A 20823-nucleotide genomic window follows, 5' to 3' on the forward strand; every position below is an offset into this window, starting at 1 on the left:
TTAGACAGCACAGGATCCCAGTCTGCTGCCTCATAGAACATTGCTTTATTGGCATCAGCAGTGACTACAACCGCTAGCTTCTTGTGGCGCACTTAACAGACCTCTCATGTGGTCCACTGCCTCTATGCATGACAGGCAGGTTACAATGCACTTCACACATCCACCTGTCCACTTGCCTGTTCCAGGGAGCTATCACTCACAGCACAGCTTGTACAATTTTGCCGGGGACTCACCACTCTCCTTCTGCCCTTCTTTTCAATGTTCAGCTTAAGTTTCTCTTGGTTTTGAAACATTCTGGCACTCAAATGGCATTAGATGGCTGTTGTTTAGGCAACAGAATTGAGATCCTTAGAAATGTGAGGTTTGGCACAGAACAGTAGAGAAAGGATCCCAAGCTAGAAACACAGAGATGCTTTTGGCACAGCTAGCTACAAAATACAATAGATGCTACTTCCGCTGCGTAAAATAAGGATGAATAAAAGAGAGTTAAAAATCCTTTTTTGAGAGCAGAGTGATTTTTCTTGATCAATTTGATACAAAGGCAGCTGCTAAAAAATATTTTACGGTAGCAAGAAAAATGGAAATGGCAACAAAAAAGCAGCCAAAGGCTCTGTGCCTGGTGCATTCTTCCAGGCTGCCACTAGTACACAACTCCTAGCAGGAATCAACTTTTGTTAGCCATACCAAAAAAAGGTAAAAAAAACATAATAAAAAAAAATTAAAAAAAGTAAAAAAAGAATCCTAGAATGCTGGTTTTGAAATCAGAATTTTGATTATTCCTTTCCAGCAGGTTTTATAACCCTGTCACATTATTGTTACACACTACACACTTTGTTATAAGCCCCATTTAGCTATTAGTCTCTTTTGAATTTGTACATTGATTTAGTCATGAATGATAGGATCTCAGACAGAACATCTGTTGTGGTTTAATCCAGCAGCAGCTGAGCATCACACAGTCAATCACTTACTCCCAATCCTTCCCAACCCCCCTGGGATGGGGGAAGAGAATCAGAAAAAAAAATACAAACTAACAAAGCAGAACTTGTGGATTGAGATAAAAAATATTTACTAAGACAGGAAAGGAAGATGAAAGGAGAATAATAACAATAAAGATATAATACATATACACACAAAACAAGTGGTGCACAAAACAATTGCTGACCGATGCTCAGCCAATCCCCAAGCAGCAGCTGCTTGCCTGACAAACTCCCCACCTTTTTCTTGTTTTGTTTTTACATTTTTTCACATGAGGTCACATGATATGTAATATTCCTTTGGCGAGTTTAGGTCAGTTGTCCTGGTTCTGTCCCATCCTAGCTCTTTGTGACCCCTCAGTTCTCTTTACTGGCAGTTGAAGAAGTTGACACGTCTTTGGATCTGTGCAGTGCTGCTCAGCAGCAACTAAAACGTTGCTGCATTATTGACATTGCTTTTCTCCCATATCCAAAACATAGCATCATATCAGGAACCATAAGGAGGAAAAGAAAAAAAAAGTCACTGCTGAAACCAGGACAATATTATAGATAATTATTTCCAACCTTATAACTATAAAGGCAAATAAAAATGCCATTAAAGCTTTTATTTCCAGTATACAGTCACAAAGGTCTTCATGAGGTAGCGTCTGTGCTTTTGAAGGCATTTAACATCTACACAAAAATATCAAAAGGAGACAATCTCTCTGAAGAACACATAATCAAACTGCTTTGCTTCTTCATACAGCTGCAGGTTCTGCACGTTCTTTCCAAATACAATACAGATTTGAAAATGCATCAGTTTTCTATACAAAAATGCTCTTCCACATGGCCAAGGACATAGCATAGTGCCACAGCGCATTGTACCGTACACTCACATACTGTGTCATTCATTCTCCATTAAACCTTTGTATTTTTGTGTTTTGTATTGGTTCTGTTTTTGCAGTCTGGCTCCAAGGCCAGTGAGAGCTGTGGAAAGGTCTTCCTGGGATTTCTCACAGAATTTCACAGACCATGCACTTTACATTTATGGCACTTTGTTAATTTATGCCTTTTGTGGGTGTGCCTGTACAAAGAAGCATGTACTTAGAATTTGTGAAATAGCTCCATTTTGGAATATGCAGAGCTACACATTGCAAAATATAGGACAGCCAAAAGGAAAAGATGTTCTTTAAATGATGTAATCTGACAGGGCACAGGGCAATCCATACTTAATGCAGATTAATAAAAGTGGACTTAGTATGAACTTAATAAGTACTTCCGATTTGGGCATGACAGTGATCACAGGTTCTCTGGGGACAAAATATAAATTGCACAGCCAACTCTGGAAAGTTTGTGGAGCTAAGAGGCATTACACACTGGACATAATACTGACTCAGATTATAGTCTCAGCTTTCCAGAAGGCATTTTATAATTAATACAGCAATGTGCAAGGGGACTAAGTCCTCTTTTGAACTGTTTTGCAGTGTCAGTCTTTAACTTCTGTGAAATTCTTCCTAATCAACAATTAAATAGGAACCTGGCTGAGGTTGAGGCCTGTATTATATAAGAAAAAAGTACCAGAGAAGAATTTCAACAGACAACCAAAGCCTCAGTAGGAGGCTACAGCACAAATTTGCCAATTCTAACAACACGTATTCAGGCACCAAACAGAATTAAGCTCTAAATAAAGAAGTCAAGGAAATACCATTTTTGCCCCAAGGCAGCACCCAGAGAAGTGGTTCAATATTTTTTTCCATCAGTCTTTCATTTCACAAACATTTTTCTTTACCAAAGATGAAGAAATCTTAGGCATTGCAGTGATACAAAAAAAGGTGCCACTGGATCAGCAGTGCCCATCTTTCTGCATCTGTGCTGAACTCAAACCACAGAGTAGATCTCTTGTTCATTGTCCTCAGTGCTGACAGAAGTTAACCCTCACGTCTTGGGAAAACTACACAGTGAGTTGTTAGCATTCTGCCCACACAAGTCCTTCCTGCCACTGTGCTGGGGCATTGTGCTCCTGGCACTGCATCCCACAAACCACTCTATAATGCTGCAGCACTGCGTTGGGTGCCAGCCACATATCTCCCAAAACTATTTGATTTCATTGGTAGATGTAACAAGTATTTAATGTAAAACTTCAGAACAAAAATGTATATCTTACCTTTCAGAAGTAAAGATGCATGGGATAGCAGTAATGAAATGCAAAGTTGGTGGGCTGAAACTCAGAGGGCTGAGTCTGTATCTTACTTTCTGTTAGACAAACAAACAAAAAAAACCCTATTTTAACACATAGGAACAATTCCTTATTTCTAAATGCTGAATAGCCTTGTTTCCCATCCAAAACCTAAATAAATCCAAATTTCAACCTGATGAGAATTTTTTTTTTTTTTAAATCAAAAACAGGAAGGAAAAAAAGAGTCACAAGTTTATTCTCAAAGTGATGTGAAATGTGGTAACCAGAAGCTGCACAATGTGAGATTAGAAAACCATACAAAAATGGTGAAAGTGTGTATATCAAACTTGATTTTTCACAGCTCTACCAAGCATAAAAGTGCTACTTCAGTGAAAGATATTATTAGAATTTGTAATGCTCTTGCCATGGAAATAGCTATCATGTCACCCACCAGGATTATGGCTGAGTGGACAAATAAGAAAAGCAGATGATACATGAAAGCAGTAGAGATGGGAGCATTTTTCAGAATTAGACAGCAATGACAAGGGAAATGAAAATGACATGTAAGGTCTAATTGGAATTCCTTTAGTCATTTGCAAAGGATATTAAAAAACCTTTTTTCAAAAGCACTCTTATCAACATTTTCTTCAGGAATTAGAGTACAGCATAATTTGGTCAGAACATAAGCATATTAATTTTGCATTCCGGGAGCAGGTGGCAGCAAGCTTGCAGATACTGACGCCAGCCCATGAGCCGTTGGCCCAGTCACAGCTTATCAAAGCCAGGAGCAGAGGGCAAAGGTCTGGACACACAAGATCCACAGCTATAACCCTGTAGCATATACTTGCCAGCATGCTAGTGTTTACAATTAGAAGACCAGAGCACCAAGCTTCTGGAGCTGGCTCATGTTCACTCTCACAGAAATGGTTTCCAGATTTATAGTCCCTGTAGTTCTGACACTATCAGGCAGAGAAAGTCAGATCCAGTATTTTCAATTTCCCCCTGCTCTTATGGAGCATTGAACTGTAAATGTCAAGTGCTTCTTCAGGTGCAACAAGAAAGGACCAGCAAGTGCACTCAGCATGCAGATCGGGTACAGCAAGAAAGTGCTCACCAGCAGAGGCTCCACAGTGGGGAGACAAGCATCATCACAAGGATACATGGACTTCATTGTGATTCTTCATCCTGCTTAACAAACTGCGCAGAAAGCAGCCAAAAGATGTATTTAAGGTAGAATCTTGTGTCTGCTTTTGTTGAATACCCACTCAATCCTCCTCATACGTATGCTATCCCTCACAAGACAAACCACCTTTTGGAAGTAGTCACCGCCACAACAGCAATGGAGCAATGGGTGTTCATAATAGGTGATTCAAAGGGGGCAAAATCTGGCCTTTCCAATCTAGTAAGAAGTGTGACATACCATTCATGTTCTTAGCATATTCTAATGGAGACAGGAAGTGTCAGAAGTTACTTCTGCTGGGGAAGACAGTTTCAAAGCAGAGGAGAAAAGCTGTTCAAGTCAATCCATCTGGATGCAATCAGAATCATCACTTCACCCAATGGATGAGCAATAATCAAAACTCTCATGGACAGGATAGACTGTTAATTTTCCCTGACTCTTCACAGAGTACTTGAAATCAGTCTTACCCAAATCATTTCTCAGAGGGGACAGGCCCAAATACTTAGACCACAGCATTTATTCTTCATTGATTCCTGCATCACAGACAGGCAGTACAACTGCCCTTTTCTTTCTCCCACTGCTTTGCATGAGTTGCCAAAATCACAGCCACTGTGTAATATGAGTAAACATGAGGAAAAAAAAAAAAATCTAACCTTGCAGCATTCATGATTTCTTCACAACAAAGACTAAGACAGTGATCATTGCATTGGGATTTGCCAGGGCTAAGCCTGGAAAGAAAAATTGCACAAGGCAGTTGATGAATGACAAATAGGCCCTGTGAAACCCGACTTAACTTTAAAGTTCACTCTGCTTTCAGCAGGCAGTTGAATTAACTGACCTCCAAATACTCCTTCCAGTACAACTACTTTTAAGTCAGTTGTTCTGATACATCCTTATTACACTCAACCATTTCTAGTTGTCCCACACGAGCAGTATGCCCAGCAAAATCTTAGTGAAGTCTCTTATTGTCTTCTAAGAACACCCTGATCTATATTCTCAGTTCTTGCTGGACTGTTCTTACTACAACCATCAGGAATACTGAGAGTCTTTGGAAAAAAAATGAACTAAAGTAGGGGCTGCAGAGTTCCCCTTTACAGTGCTTACTGAAGGGCTCATGTTATTCTTTTGCACAGAGAAAAATTTATCTCTTTGGCAGAAGAACATACTGTTCTCCGTACTAGAGAAAAACTGACAGGACATACCAGAGAAAAAAAACCCTTCTTTACTAGCCCTCCCCATCCTTACTGCCAAACAAGGAAATGACACAAGGGCTATGAGCATTCATCATCCAGAGTACAAGCAAAAGCCTGGGAAAACAGATCCTAGTGAAGGCCAGAGGGGAAAGTGCTGTTTAACCAAGAGCAGTATTTGCAGTAAAAGCACCATATTTGCTGCCTACATAACACAGGAACAAGGGTTATTGATTCATCATTAAATGAGTTTTGGGAAGATACATGTTTTTAAGAAAATTAGGAACATTTAGACCTAAATATAACATTTCAAAATAGCAATTTAAAACATAATTTAAAATGTTTAGTATAATTTTTCAACCATTTTATCATTTTGATTGAGACAGCCATATACTCCACAGAGACAAGAAGTTCTAATAGGCCTACAGTCCTGCCCCTTGAATTGGGATCAGACACTGCTACCTGGCCCAGGAACTCCTCTCCAAGCAGTCACTGTAACCAAGTACCTAAGGAAAAGCAGAAATAAGACTAGCTTCTACAATTCTTCTCCCTAAGACAGTCCCACCTGTTCAATAGTACCAGCTGGGGTTTGTCCTGAATCAGAGTGCTACAAGGGGGGCTTTTTGGTACTTTTTGTTTGTTTGGGGTTTTTTTTTTTTTTTTTTTTTTTAAACACACAAATGAGGAAGTCTCTCTCCATTGAGCTTCATTCTCTATTGAGCTTTCAGCACCCACAACATCCTGTGATAGACTTCAAGTCAGCTACCTGCAGCGCAGGGAGCCTCACATTTCCTTTGGTCTGAAACTGGATTGATTACCATCATCTGATGTCTCAGTTTTTGTATTAGTTGAGTTCTGATCCTCTCTACTTTCCTCACGATTTTGTAAGCTTTTGTCTTATCCACCTTTATACCCCTATTTTCTTCTCTGTTATCACCTTCTCACCCGTACAGAAGGCTTACCACACCTTGGATCATCCTTGCTATCCATTTTCTGAATCTTCTCGAGATCTACCACAACCTGTTAGAGGCAAAAGGATCAGAACTGCACAGAAAATTCAAGATGATAAATGTACACAAGAGCATTCAGTTCACTTCCTTCTCCAACACATTAATAACTCCTTGTTTTGGATATGCTTTTTTGACCGTCACAGTACCAGACAGTACCCATGTTTTCAGGAACTCATTACAACTCTAAATTAAGCTCCTGAAATATAGTGTCCAGCCCTCTCAGATCCCTCTTCTAATCTCTGGGTTATTATTTTATATGTGGATTTGGAGTTGTTTAGTTTCTCATAAGCATCACTTAACATCAACCACACTGCATTTCATTTGTCTCTTTTTTTGTCACTTATTTGCTCTCAGTCTTGTGAGGTCCTTCCTTCACATATCCTCCTTACTAATTTGAAGGCTATCACCACGTTTTGTCAGCTCAAAACTGACCACCTATTTCAGGTCAGGTATAGTTCTGCTGAACTGCACAGATCCCCAGGAACTCCCCTGGTGATCTTGCTGTACTGTGAGAACTCCACAATTTCTCCTACAGTGGTTCCTGACTTTAAACCATATAAGGATTTTCTTCCTCTGGGGTAGACACAGATGACATTCTGGGAGGTACCAAGTCTGTATCCCCTACCCTGTGCTAGGCTCCAAGTCTGGAGCTTGTTCTGCTGGGCTCAGCATCTCTCACACTGTATTCAGAGCCATATCTCTGAATTTCAGTGAGTGCGTCACCAACATTGCTGCCCCACAAAGAAAACACACAAAGATACAGTGTGTGCCTGCACCCATTCCTTACATACCAGCTGCCTGCTAAATTTAAAGATGGGCTACAAATATACCAGTACAGTGTTAGCAAGATGCTCTCCTGGTGCCAAGGGCAAAGGAGAGACTGTTCTGAAAGGAGCAGCAGCACAGCCCCTTCCTGCTCAGATTTGCTTGCCCCACACTGAGCACAGCATGAAACAGGGGAGAAAATACTGGGGAAAAATACAAGTAAATCTCTTCTGGCAGTTGGTCTCATTTACTGTATGGTCTTTGTGACGCACCCATGTCCACATCTTTTTCCCCCCCCAAAGAACTCTTCGTTTACTGAATGGAGGAACTGGGTTTCACTTAGCAGTTACTCACTATTTTGCTTTTCTTTATTGAGCACAATTTAATCTGTGCTCTGAAGGAAGAATTAGTCATTTCCTCCAATGTTTTCAAGGCTGTCACTCCTATCAGGTCTCTGGGCACATCAGAAACATTCAGATGTCAAAGGGGAAAAACGCGTGCAAACTCTGCCGGGGTTCAGATGTGCAGCTGACTGCTACCACTCCAAAAAGAAGCACAATCAAGAGCTGAACCTGGTTTGTTTCTTTCATCACCTGCAGCACCAGGGAAGATGGGACATTTTGCCCGAGGCTTTCACATGTGCCTTCTGACTGGGGGGAAACATAAGAAGAACCTTAGGTTTTCATTGTATTCTATGGAGTAAAGGTTGCTTTGATAGATAGCACTTTGGATAGATGAGCTCTGCTCATGATCCTGCACTTACACTCCTTCACCTCTCAAAGAGAAAATACAGAAGCACTAAAGCTTCTCAAATCAGAAAGTCACTTCAAAAAGCAATTTCAAAAAGTAACTGGACCTTTTTTCAGCACAGTCTCAGTAATACTTCCCACTGCAGGACTGCAGATCCAAAGAGCTGCCAGCAGGAAAGGAGCTGCTCTCCTAGCACAGCAGGGTCCCCAGCAAAGCCAGCTCAGGACACCCACAGCTTTGCCTGACTCAGTCTCAAAAATTTCCAGTGCTCTTCTAGCACTTATCCTGTGCTGCATCCCTCTCTGCTTCCTCGGGTCCCACCAAGCATCCCATGGTGCAGTCTGGGAGCACTACCCCTTGACACATGGGCCAGCACTAACAAGAAGGATCCAGATCCATCACCTTTATGACTCTTCTAGTATTTGCGCACCTCAGCCTGTTCTGTGTTATCTGTGGCTAGATGGCCTCCCTCAATTCTGAGTTGATCTATATTTACCCTGAATTTCTTTCAGAAGCCGGCATACTTGCAGGATTCCTTCTTGCCGCCCTTAAAGTTTGCCTCAGGTCTTTGCTCCAGCTGGGCTTTCATCCTCCAGATTTTGTCCTTTAGCATGCAGGCAATACCTTTAGGTCCTTCTTCTATCACATGTCCCTGCTTCCATCTTCTGCAAGCTCCTAATCTTGTCCCAGTCTTCTTGAAGTGCTGTTTGTCAGAGTCAGCCTGAGGCAGACAGCTGATATGGAAAATTACAGCCCATCATAGTTTCTCAGCTATAAGTAACTGAAACCAGCATCTTACAATGAGCAGGGTCGGGAAATTCTAATCATTGGTAACTCTACCCTTCCCACCTATGATTATTTATTGTCACATATTGCAGCCATGCACTGTGCTCTGGCCAGACCTATGCAATCCTTTTAAGCAACCTTAACATGCATTTGTGTTACCCATGTGAATATAGCATTGATGTATCCTAGTAAATACCCAAACTTTCTCTGTATAATGTATTACCTTCATTCTTCCTAATACGCAGCCTTAGCAATTTTTACTTTATTTCCATGGTTTTAATCTTCTTCTTCCCCTAGTTAGAACTTATTTTATGCTTTCCAGCTCCTGCTGAGTTCTTTTATTTGGACTTTTATTACATCTAATATTACTTGTCTGTATTCTGTTCCACTTTTCTTCACCTGACCTTAAGCTGTTCCCTGTCTCCCAAGCTCATCCTTCTCCTTCTCTCCCTCATATACATGCTGCTTCCTTGCCTCTCCTTTTCACAGGTAGTCAGTTCTCATCCTCATTCCTCCTCTCAGAGGTCCCTCTTCTGGCTGGGCCCATCTCTTGCTGACACATCTTGTTTCAGCAATGGGGATGTTTTCAGCTTTCTTTGCCACGGAGAGAGTAGGTTTCCTGTCTGCTCTCTTTGGCAACATCCACTCACACAGAAGGAACACTGTCACTCTGTCAGAGAGCTGGCTCCAATCTGCAAGGACATCCCACAGTGAGATTTGCCCACAGTGAATGCATATCTAGAAAGGAAGGAGGGGGGAAGTGCCCAGCTCCATGGTGGCTGGCAGAGATGGCAGCCCCCAGCCCACACCACTGTTGAACCAGCAGCACCAGGCAGGAGCCGGCCTGGAGCCCTGCACAGTCCCAGAGCAGCCAGATGGGCTCCTGTCATGGTGTGGATCACTGATTTGTTTTTAACTGTTTAAAAATTAAGTGCATCCTCACCCTTTTAGTTACTCATGTTTGTTTGCTTTGCTCTGCTAGTTAAGTACTAAATATTTTAAATGGGCTTGCAAGGTACTGCTTAACAGCAAGTGTGGTCACTGCTGTGCATTAATAATTTAAAAGCCCTGGAATAAAAATAAAACCTACAGCAATGTATTGTTTAACCTTGCTATCCTGCCTCTGCACAGGCACATGGAGGTGATAGGAGCTGACTCCTGAGGCAGTACATGAGGACAGCCCTCCTTCTCTCTCCCCCCTCCTGCTTCTCCAGACATCTATCAGACAAGCACCTGCAATACAGACAGCGGGCTGCCTTGCTCCCCCAACATTTTCACTCTGCACAGAGGGTGGCCTGCTCCTCACCGCAATGGGAGGCAGGTGGTCATACCAACTCTGCAGCAGCCATGACTTATCAAGGGCCAGGCCATTCTTTCTCATTTAGAGGAATTCTCACCAACGTTTCAGTTTTTACTGCAAGTAATGGCTACGTTTGCCTCTTCAGCAACTCTCCTTGCAGATGCATACTCACATTTGCTAGTGTGCATCACAAGGCCCTCACTCAGGACATAGCAGTAGGAGAGAGCAAATGCCTGTGGGGGATGAGAGCAGGCTTGTAAAGGGGAGCCGAGTGCCTGACATCACATCACCTACCAGCCCACCCAGTGGGGCTGGCACATGGAAGCAGATGAGGAAGGTACCAAGCCATCAAGCCATTTTGTGCACCCACAGCTGAGGGAGGGTGTCCCATGCCTTTGCAAGTACAATGTGGAATATCTGAGTCAGACAACAAAAGCTTTGCCAAAATAAGTTTCCCATCCATAGGATTATTTGTTGTTATTATTTTAAGTACAAAAGCATGCTTGTACTTAGATACAAGGAAAGAAGCGGGAGGGGAAAGAAGCAAGCAAAATACAAAAAAACGTTACAGAATCCTAAATGGAAACCCAGCATTGCCTCAGGTAACCTGGCCTGGAGAGGCACTGCTGGGTAACAATGATACAAACAATGCAGGCAGAATTTTAAAAATAGTAGCATGGGCAATTATTAGCACACACATTTGCTATTCCCCTCCAGCTCTGTAACCCGAGAGAGCTCTGTTTCTGCCAAGCAAAATGTAAGGCATGTACTGTAGGTAGCATTAGCCTTGTAAGTACAGCCCTTCCCATACTGTTAAAAATAACTTCTCCTTCCTCTGCACACCAGACCTCAGGGCTGTTTTTTTTTCTCCATGTTAAAACATTGGCACTGTTTTGAGGCTGAGAATGTTATGTGGCCCATTTGCCATACATAAGACATTCACAACATAAGACAGCCAGGTGCCACCATGGTGCTCTCCTGCCTCAACCCATTGATTCTGGCAGCACCCTCAGCACGAAGTCAGCCCTGTGTATAGCTAGGAGGGACTTGAGGCACAGAAGGTGCTCTGCAAAGCCACACCTGGACCTATGAGCTCAGCAGCAAGCTGAAAGCTTGGTGTGTGGAGCTGGTGTGATCCCTCTGCCAGCTGTGATTTCCTTCCTTCAGCCACTCCACTTGTAGGAAGGCTTCAGCTGGCCTGTCTCCCAAGCTGGACCAAGCCTTGGCAACATCTGACTGGACATGCGCCAAAGCACCCTAATGTATCCAGCTTTAAAACAGAGCAATAAACAAGACTAAAACTAGAATAAGCACACAAGAAATCCTGCACATACTACTTCCTTCCCAGAGCAGATGCAGCATTTGCACTGTGCCTTTCAGGCTGCCCACTGGGCTGGAAACCTCACAGAAGAGCACGCGCTCAGGCATCTCCTTCCTCCTGGCTGGGTCAGGACACCCTGCAGTGCTCTGTACCTCCCAGCAAAGCTTAGAAACCCCTCACAGCACTCACACCTCACTTCTTTTTTACACACGCATTACCACCCACTCACACAGAAAGGTCAACATCTACCAAGCCCTGGTGGCAGCTCTGCTGCAAAGCCTGCTATAAAAATCAGATGTGCCTTCAGAAAGCAGTAGTTTATGTAACCATGAAACTTGTTTTTTTAATTATTATTATTTATTTACCTTTCACGGCACTCGGCAGTCACAGCTACTGCCAAAACAGATTCCCACTGTTAATTCATGATATTATTATCAACGGGCAGCAAGTGAGTTTGGGAGCCTTACCCTCACTGTGCTCTGGATGCAAAACATTGTGAAGATAGAGTTACAGTATTTCTTTTAAAAATTAAATTAAATTGTCCATGCAGGAACACCAAGCAATCAAAGCCCTTCAAATGAGTAGTTATCACTGACCTTAATGACAGTGCAGCAGAACAAGCAGTACATGTATGAGGACATCCTTAGTTAGGCTGCACTGTTTAGACTGCAGCAGCTTGCATTTGCTCATATAGCTTTTCCCTGTGCTACTTCTAATTCTCTGGACAGATGAAGATTATTTTCCCATTATTAATCATCAAATACCTTATTCTCATCTAAGCCTTTGAACTCTACCCAAACAACAGTGGTCCCTCAGCAGGGTTCCATTTACTTCACCTGCCGTAGCTATTCCTAACTAGCGATCTCATGCTATATAGTTCACATTGATTTTCATTTTTCAAAGGTATTTTAAGAAAATTATCAGGCTATTTATGACATACATCAGTGAACAACTAAGAGGTAATGGAGGAGAGGAAGAGAGCAGCAGAGACACTAGCAAGGCACCTCAGCAGCCATCAGGTGCACACCTTAAGCAGTGAGAGCACCAACCCTCAGGATCAGGAGGAGTCAGCATACCGTCCATGCTGGGATGCATGAGGCTAAGGTGGATCCTGCTGCCAGAAGGCTGGCCCAGCCCAGTGGGAGGTGTTGGAAAGCCACTGAGCCAGCAGCAGGATCCCTCCAGCTCTGCTTTCTCTCTGCCAGGTGCTGCCAGCTTCCTGCAGTCTCCTTCTGGATATGTTTGACATGGCAGCTGCTGAAAGGACCAAAACTACTACTCTAGGAAAACAGAAAAAGGGATGAAGAATGCTGATACACTGTTAGATACTTCCAGAATTGTGTGCAGGAAACTGCTGTCCTGACAAGCCTTGCTGCCTGAGCTGTGAAGTGTGCTGGGGGTTGAGCTCAAGGCTCCTCTTTTCCTCTCCAGAGAGAATCACCACAATCTGTTTAGACAACATGGCCTAATATTGGATGCAGGAGAGTGTGAGGGGTAATGCTCACAGTTCCCTCCAGGCAACAGCTTGTGCAGCACACAAAACCTTCATTCCTTCCACCATGATGACCTCCTCAGCAGGAGGTGCAGTGCTGGGCCTCATCTTGCCATGGCTGCTGGTCAAGCACCAATGGCACAGCCCTCCAAGAAGCAGAACCTTGTCTGGGTTTGGGACCCTGGGACCTGCTGGCGCTACATGCAGTGCATGAGGCTCCATATTTTTCATCTGGGCCCTTGGAGCCCTTTCAATGCTCTTTGAGAGGGAATTCTAATCAGCAGGAAAACAACGCATTGCTCATTTCAAACCTGCTCTTGGGGCAGTCACACACATGTTCTATAAGATAATCCATAATCAAAGCTCTGAACAGAAAGCAAACCCTGGTTGCCTATTTCATCCTTCTGCAGCACACAGAACCAGTCAAACTATGAACAACTGTGATTATTTTTCCTTGTCTAAATGTGGCATTCCTTAAAGCAGAGAGAGAAGGATTTTGCATGACTAAAGGGAAAAGTATGCATGTATGGAAAAACACACAGCTAACTGAACCATGCACCCACCTGCCACTTGCAGAAAAAGGTTACCATGATGTGTTGTCATCTTAGTTTACTCCCTCGGCCTACAGATGTGTGGATCCATCTCCCAAATGCTTTCCTGTGGCTCTGAAATCTCCTGCCAAGATTCTGACTGTCAGCTACCACTGATTTATGAGAGTTGTTTGCTTGCAATGACTCTTAACAACAGACAGGCCAGCATTTGACAGCTTTTTCCTGTCCCCAAAAGGCAAAATTTGGAAGTATAGTTGGTTGGGGCGTTAGCTAGGCTCCACTGCAACACACTTTCGATCTAAACGCATTGTTCAAACTAGGTTGCTTCAATAATTTGTATCTTAAAAAAAAAACATAAAAAAAACAAGTTGCTTGTTTCCAGCATCCACCCAAGAATCATTTTGTCCAAAGTCCCAATGGAGTCCAGCAATGCACAGAAGTGAAATATGAATGCCATCAATCACTAATCAAACTTAAAGAACAGATACTATCTAGTGAATTAAACCAGTAGCTTGCATTTAGCATGGTACAGAGTAAACTACATCAACTCTAAACTCACCCAATGCCAGCATATTCCCATATTATCTAGCATGCCTACCTCATGAGTTTTCATGCTCATGCAGACTTGGAGTCATACCAGTGCAGGGGAAACTTCCACGGGCTATGTGGAGTGCACAAAGAAAGGCACCTTTAACTACAGATGTGCTTTCTTGATTGCTCCCAACCTGAATGTTATTATCACAAGCACAACATCCTTACTAGGATTCCTGTTCCTGAAATTGCTGGAGACAGGGAAGCCTTGGTCCTCATTTAAAAGGAAGCTTCAGGCCCTCATCTGCAGACCAAAAGATTTACAAGCAGCCCCTGAGGAAGCATCTCAAGAAACAATGACAAATCAACATACATTGCAAAAGACTCAGTACCTCAGAGTGTCTGACTCACTTAACTCATGATTTTTTGAGCATTTGAGATGGGTAAGGTTCAAACAGGGAATAAACTTTCCAAGAAGTGGAAGTTGAGCATATTCCTGTGTTGTACCTGCTATGTGATCTGGGCTCCCAGTCCCAATGCCTAATTGACAGCTGCTCTTCAATCTCTAATTAGCAAGAGTCAGTGGTCAGATAGAAAGGTTCTGGCCTCTTAACATTATTTTTTTCTAAAAGCCAGCCTCATTCACGAGCCTAATCTTAGATTCTGAACCAACTCACTGCTTTTTCAGATGTTTCCTGACTAAATGAACCCATACTCCTATGGAAGATTTTGGTTTTGTAGAAAAGATCTGAAACTCATAGCTGTGGCTGGGCATGATAGCCTAGCTTTCTTAAACAAAGAAAACAATGGAATAGCATAGGATTGACTGGCTTATTTGACCTCTCTTAAGTCCTTCTCTAGTTAACTTTACTGTTGCTGCAGAGGTGATAGAATTTTGAAACACTTTAATTACTGCTGCAAAAGGCACGAGAACAACAGAAAGCATTCTGAGGGAAAAAAATTTAGATCAGAACCAACTGTAGCCAAGAAATAAAAGCTATAAGAAATAAAGTATTAAAAGAAGGAAGCATCTAACAAGATCAAGCTGAAAAAGTCATACTAATTTCAGAAAGCACTCAGATTTTCAGATTAGAGAGGTAACCAGAGGGAAAATGATAGACAATTATCACTTCACTCAACCCTAGCAGTAAAACTCTTGCTTATATTTCATGAGCTGACATATTTTTAAACACTTTGTCCTTGTAACAAGGATAGAAAATTTAGCTTTGGAGTGATTAAGTGGTGAGCTCAGTGTGCAGCTACACAGACAAAAAAATAATCAATACAATATGCTAAGTGGTAGCACTTGACTAAGGCACATGGGAGAACAAAAAAGAGAGCAGGCATTTGAGGTAGACCATGAAAATCGCAAGGATATTATACAACATGCACTACTGAGGTACACTGTTGATATGGAAACAAAAACACATTTGATAAAGAGGAGACTCTTAACAATAAGTTATAGTGTGCATAGCCTTTTTCCAACATATGACCATTTGGTGCTTGATTTAAGTCTAGCCCAGTACCAGAAAAAATTCTCCAAAGTAATACATTAAAGCCTTTCTGATAACTGAGAAAGCTGTATTAAAAGGACAGCTGGAGTGTAGGAGGCAAAAACTGTACAAGTCTAGACAAAAGAACATTAAACTTCTTCATTTCCTCTCAAAATCCAGAATCTGGATCAAAATCGGGTCAGTTCATAATAGCATAAGTACAGCTAAATCTGTGTTCAAGAGACATGGTTTTTCGATTCACATATCAAAACACCCGAGTTGGCAACAAACTCTTGACCCTCACAGATGAAGGACCTATTTCTTTTTTCCTAATATCAAGGCTGAAAAGCTGTAATATTTCTTACTGGTTGGGACAGCAGAGACTGCACGCACCACAACCACTGCAGGGTGGAAGAGGGTGATACAGCCTTCCAGTGCTCTGCCTGACACACGGCCTTATTAGCAGGCCAAGCATTGCATTCAGAGTTGAGCAGATTAGCTAGGATTTGATTACAGAAGTGTACTTCTATCTGCATTACACCCCAAGCATTTGCACTCAACACTCTGCTGAGCCTGCTGCCTGGACCCAGCACAAGTTCAATGGAGTATGGTGGGAGGACATTTATCTTCTTTCAAAGTGTTAAGCTCAGGAGGAATGAACAGCTTTTCTCCAAAGGGTACAAAGACAGTCTACACTTGGCAAGTTTGTGCTCCTGCCACTGGTTATTTCTTGTCTTTTGTGTTTCTTGATTTTTGGTTTCTATGTTCTGCTTCACCCTCAGGCTTCCAAAGAGGACCATTTCTGTGGCCTCATGCAGCTGGTACTAGAGCATCTCCCAGATATTGGGGGAAGAAAACTCTACAAGCCTCAGTAATCTTCTTTTTCCCCAGAATGTACAAGAAATCACTCAAACAGCTCCAAGACCATTGTTCTCTCCTTACTCTATGTGGCTGAGTTACATTTACACACTGAAGACTTAATTGGGAAAGTGACATAAAGAAATAAGGGAGAAAGTGAATATGTTTCATTAGCATGCAACTATAATTCAGAAGACGCTTACATTTACAGCAGCCTTTCAAGGCTTTCAGATTGATCGGCACAGGCAGCACAGCCTCCATGGCAAAAATAGCATCAGATCACACATTTCCCACTTTCACTGAATAGTAAAAGGCACTTAGGAGAAATAAGCTACTAAACTTAAAGGAATAGGGAATATTGATGCAGGTTATAAAGAAATGCATCATGACAGTACTGGAGGTAATGTGTGCTAACACTGATCTAGTAACTATTGTTTCGGTAGGCTTGGATTTAAGGCTAGAGAAACAAGAGAAGACATGCAGTACATTGAAGATCATTAGTTGCAAGAACAAGGCAAGAAACTGCTTGAGGGCTCACTCTAGTACAGGCTAGGTCCAACTCCACTTCTCGTTTAGTATTGCAGTCAAACCAGAAGACATGGGATCCTTTGCATTTCCATTGTTAAGGCAATACATCATCACACTCCACTCACAGAAGGTTTTTCCAGGTACTACCAAATAAAATCTGTTACCTGCACTTCCAAAGTTACTTTCAGTCTTAAATACATATTTTAAAAGCTTAGTTTCTTTCATTTTAAAGAGGAATTTTCAGTTTCTGTTGGAAGACAGAAAAGCCTGTAAGAAGCATAAGTTAATACCTGAGCAAATTTTATCACTATACCAAAAAGATTAAGCAGAAAAAAAAAAAATCCCACCAACAGTATGTAAGGTTATAACTAGCAACATCAAAACTTCATAAACACTCTGTATTTATACTGATGGCAGAGTTCACCAGTGACAAAAACAGATTCTGCAAATCTAGGTGCTTTCTAAGCACATTTTCTTTGCTTCAATTTGTCTCTACCCTTTGATTGCAGCATTAATTACACACCTGCACCTGTTACCATCAAGAAAAAGGAAAGAGAAGTAACACAATTCTGAAAAATATTTGAAGGAAACGTCTAGAGTTTTAAGGTCTTTGACCGTTGTTACAATCACGGTAGAAGGGCAATACAGGAGCATAACAACAATAAGACTAGCACAGATTGAACAGTGTTACAAAGGAAAAGGGAAAAACACTCACCCTTCTCCAAAGAAATAGGCTTGCAGGAAAGACTCCACAAAGGAGGGATCTCCAACTAGAGACCTTTCCCCAGTGGCAGTCAGCCCTTAAATGAGGTCTAAGAAAGGTGCAGTCAGGCTCCACCCCTTCAGGTCACACAGCTGAATTGCCTTCATCTGTGCTCCCAGGGCTGACCGAGTCCTTTTCCCAGGTGCTCAATCAGTGGTTCAAGCCCTGACTCAACAGTTACTATACAACCATCTCAATTGAACTGAAGAAGAACTTATTTATAAAAGCATCCAATTTCAACTTGAGGATACCAACAAATGATGATACCATTTATCCATACAGTATCAGGCTCAGTGCTTTTCACTCTCACTACCAAATCAGTCCATTTCCATCTACTCACAAATTTCCCTTTCTTAATCTTCCAAGCCTTCCTCTTCATTATGCTTTTCTCCAATAAATGATTATATATTCCTCATTTTCTCTCCAAATTGAAATACAAATGCTGCTCTAAAATTAATGCTTCCTATTTTATTATGTCAGCCCATGACGTCAGAGGTGGATGTTGGTGGTATGGCAGTAGAGGTTGAACCTTTCCACCAGTATTGCATTACATGTTGCTGCCATGCAACAGACAGCAGCAGAGAGACAGTCTGACAGAATGGTGTCTGACATGGAAGCACATATAAACAAAAAATGTGCTGCTGAATTCTTCAATGAGTGAAAAATTGCACCTAGTGATATTAATTGATGTTTACTGAATGTTTATAGAAACCAAACAGAGGAGGGTGGTGCATTTCAGCAGTGCAGACAGTGACTGTGGATCATCACCATTGGGGCAGATATTTACGAACGTGGTATTCAGACTCTTGTTGGTAAAAATGCATAGCTACTGGCAGTGACTGCATTGAAAAACAGTGTAGCTGAGAATTTGCTCTATTGTTGTCTATTGTGCTCTTTGTACCTGTTATAGTTTCTATGGAAATAAAAAGGATTCATTACTTTTGGAGTGATGCAAGACTCTTGTCAGTCTTCTTACTAGCGGAACATGTAACGGGACAAATTTCTTACTGATTTTTTGAGACTTCCAAGTACTTCAACTACTTTCTGGCTCCTCAAAATCTCAACATCCTTTATAAATCACAGAATCATTGCATGCACTTATTCAGTACCTGTTTAGCATCTGTGGAAGATGCTGGTGATGGCAAATCCTGTGCAGAATCAATTAATCCTTGTGTTATAGCACTTCACCAAGAGTTCAAGTACAACTCTTTGTTCAGAACTAGGCCTGTATCCTCTTTCAGTTTCCATGCAACAGGTGCACTGTTCATATGGCCCTCATGCTTTTTTCCCCTGGAGCATATTTACATTAAGGCTTATATATGTTAAGGCCTTAATACAGCAAATTCACTTCAGAGTTGCCAAGTAATTCAATTTCCACACATATTGCCGGAGAAAAGCGCTAAAGACTCTTCAAATGCTCACAGTGTCCAAGAGATCAAAGCACACAAGAAGAACATATTTTGAAGAAAATATTTTGCTCCCACCTTTCTTGGTTATATTCTCCAAGAATAGAGAAAGTTAAGATCCTCACTATCCTCTGTGTTCCCCCAGATGATCCCTGCACAAACTTTAGGAGTAAAACCCACCACAGGAATAATTGCAGTAAAGGGTAAAAATCAAGGTTGGAAGTAGAAGGCTCATCTTATTTCTTATGTCCTAAAGGAATACACCATCCTGTCACGCCACAAGGCATGCTGATTACAAGCACTTTCTCCTTCTAAGTCAACTAGAAGACATCATCACACTGTCAGCTCCTGCTGAAAAACATGCAAAGGCTAATTACGCCACAAGGCATACCCTAGGAACACACGCTCTCACAGGCAACTTTGTATACTGGACAGGCATTTCAATGCCAAAGCAAAAAAACTCAGCTTTGCTACATATTTATTTCAGGGCACATCAGTTCCTTTCATTATACCATTTAAAACCCCACAGAAGCACTCACTGCAGACTTGGCCCACATAAGGAAAGTGGCCCAGCCACAGCAGTGAAGAGTTTCAGCTAAGATTTAACTTCACATTGTTTCAGCAACAGTGTGCTATTGATATGCCCCTTGAATATTTCCCAAAGCCAAGAACACCCACACAGTATAAAGACATAAATCTCAAAGAAATCTTCGTGAATGGCTTGGTTCTTCCCCACAGCCACTAAAGCCAAGAGCATCTCTGCTCAGTAAAAAGCAATGAAAAGGAAACCCTGTAAGTCTCTAGTAAAATCATGCCAGCTGCAAACTATAGTTACTTAGTTTTTGGTCACTGACACTTGTAAGATAGCAACACGTAGAGCTGGAGGAGAGGAAGCCTCTCACAAAAGTAAATGTCCCACCCACATATGGCAGAAGACAGTGTAGGCTATCCCAGCGTTTGTTGTTTCCAAGTCTACCACTGATCTCCCCCAACTGCTTTCAAAAAAGTAGGCTGCTATTTTCCACAACTGCAATGCAAGAAAAAGACAACAAAAAATGTAAACAGGCAACACATACGGGCATTTTTAGCTGAGTAAGGTGAGGAAAAATTATTTACAGAGTGTCATTTTGCTACAGGATAAAAGAGATAACAGGCATAGTTGCCATTACACAACAAGATATATTACACTAGAAGAAAAAAATGTACATATTTGAAATTGTAAGTGGAATCATACACTGCATCTCTGAATGTAGAAATGACCCTAATCTTTCTGTTCTGACTGGGGGTTGTTTCTAAATATCACCTGCAATATGTAGACAGCTGTAACTGCCTCAGATCCTCAACAAGGAGCACAGACCAAGGAGAGAATCTCCTTGTGATGAGAGGTCATCTACCATGGGCCTCTTTCTGAAGACTTCCCATTGATAACACTGACAGCAACTGCGAGAAACAGCAACATAAAAACAGCAGCAATCACAAACCGCCCCTGCTGAAATTCCCAGAGCTCATTTCACATGTCATAAAAAATAAATAAATAAATAAATAAATAAAAATTACAAGTCTCCATTAGAAACCAGTGTAGAATCGCAGCTTCACCAAGGTACAAGATTTAAACTTGACTTGCTGCAAGGCAAAACAACCAAGTCTTTTCTCAGGGCTGCTAAAATTCCTTAAGGCAAATTAAGAGAGGTATGGAAGAGAAGAAAGGTGGACAGCCCTGCTGCCAGACTTTCAATAGAGAACTGAGTGTCACCCACTGGTAAGCCCTCC

The 20823-nt window shown here is 41.8% G+C and overlaps 1 long non-coding RNA gene across 3 annotated transcripts; it reads right to left on the reverse strand.

Moving 5' to 3' along the window:
- Positions 1 to 700: 700 nt before the first annotated feature.
- LOC125689240 (uncharacterized) lies at positions 701 to 17820 on the reverse strand. Of its 3 annotated transcripts, XR_007375129.1 has the most exons (5): positions 17600 to 17820; positions 6467 to 6519; positions 4244 to 4326; positions 3118 to 3206; positions 701 to 1429 (listed from the first exon to the last, which is right to left on the reverse strand). It is a non-coding gene; the product is annotated as an uncharacterized LOC125689240 (long non-coding RNA). The 3 variants fall into 3 exon arrangements; XR_007375128.1 differs by lacking the exons at positions 4244 to 4326; positions 6467 to 6519 and having other exon boundaries at positions 17600 to 17797; XR_007375130.1 differs by lacking the exons at positions 701 to 1429; positions 4244 to 4326; positions 6467 to 6519 and adding an exon at positions 1477 to 2037 and having other exon boundaries at positions 17600 to 17800.
- Between the last annotated feature and the right edge of the window lie 3003 nt (positions 17821 to 20823).

Source organism: Lagopus muta, chromosome 2 (assembly GCF_023343835.1).
Source record: "Lagopus muta isolate bLagMut1 chromosome 2, bLagMut1 primary, whole genome shotgun sequence".
Classification (NCBI taxonomy): Eukaryota; Metazoa; Chordata; class Aves; order Galliformes; family Phasianidae; genus Lagopus; species Lagopus muta.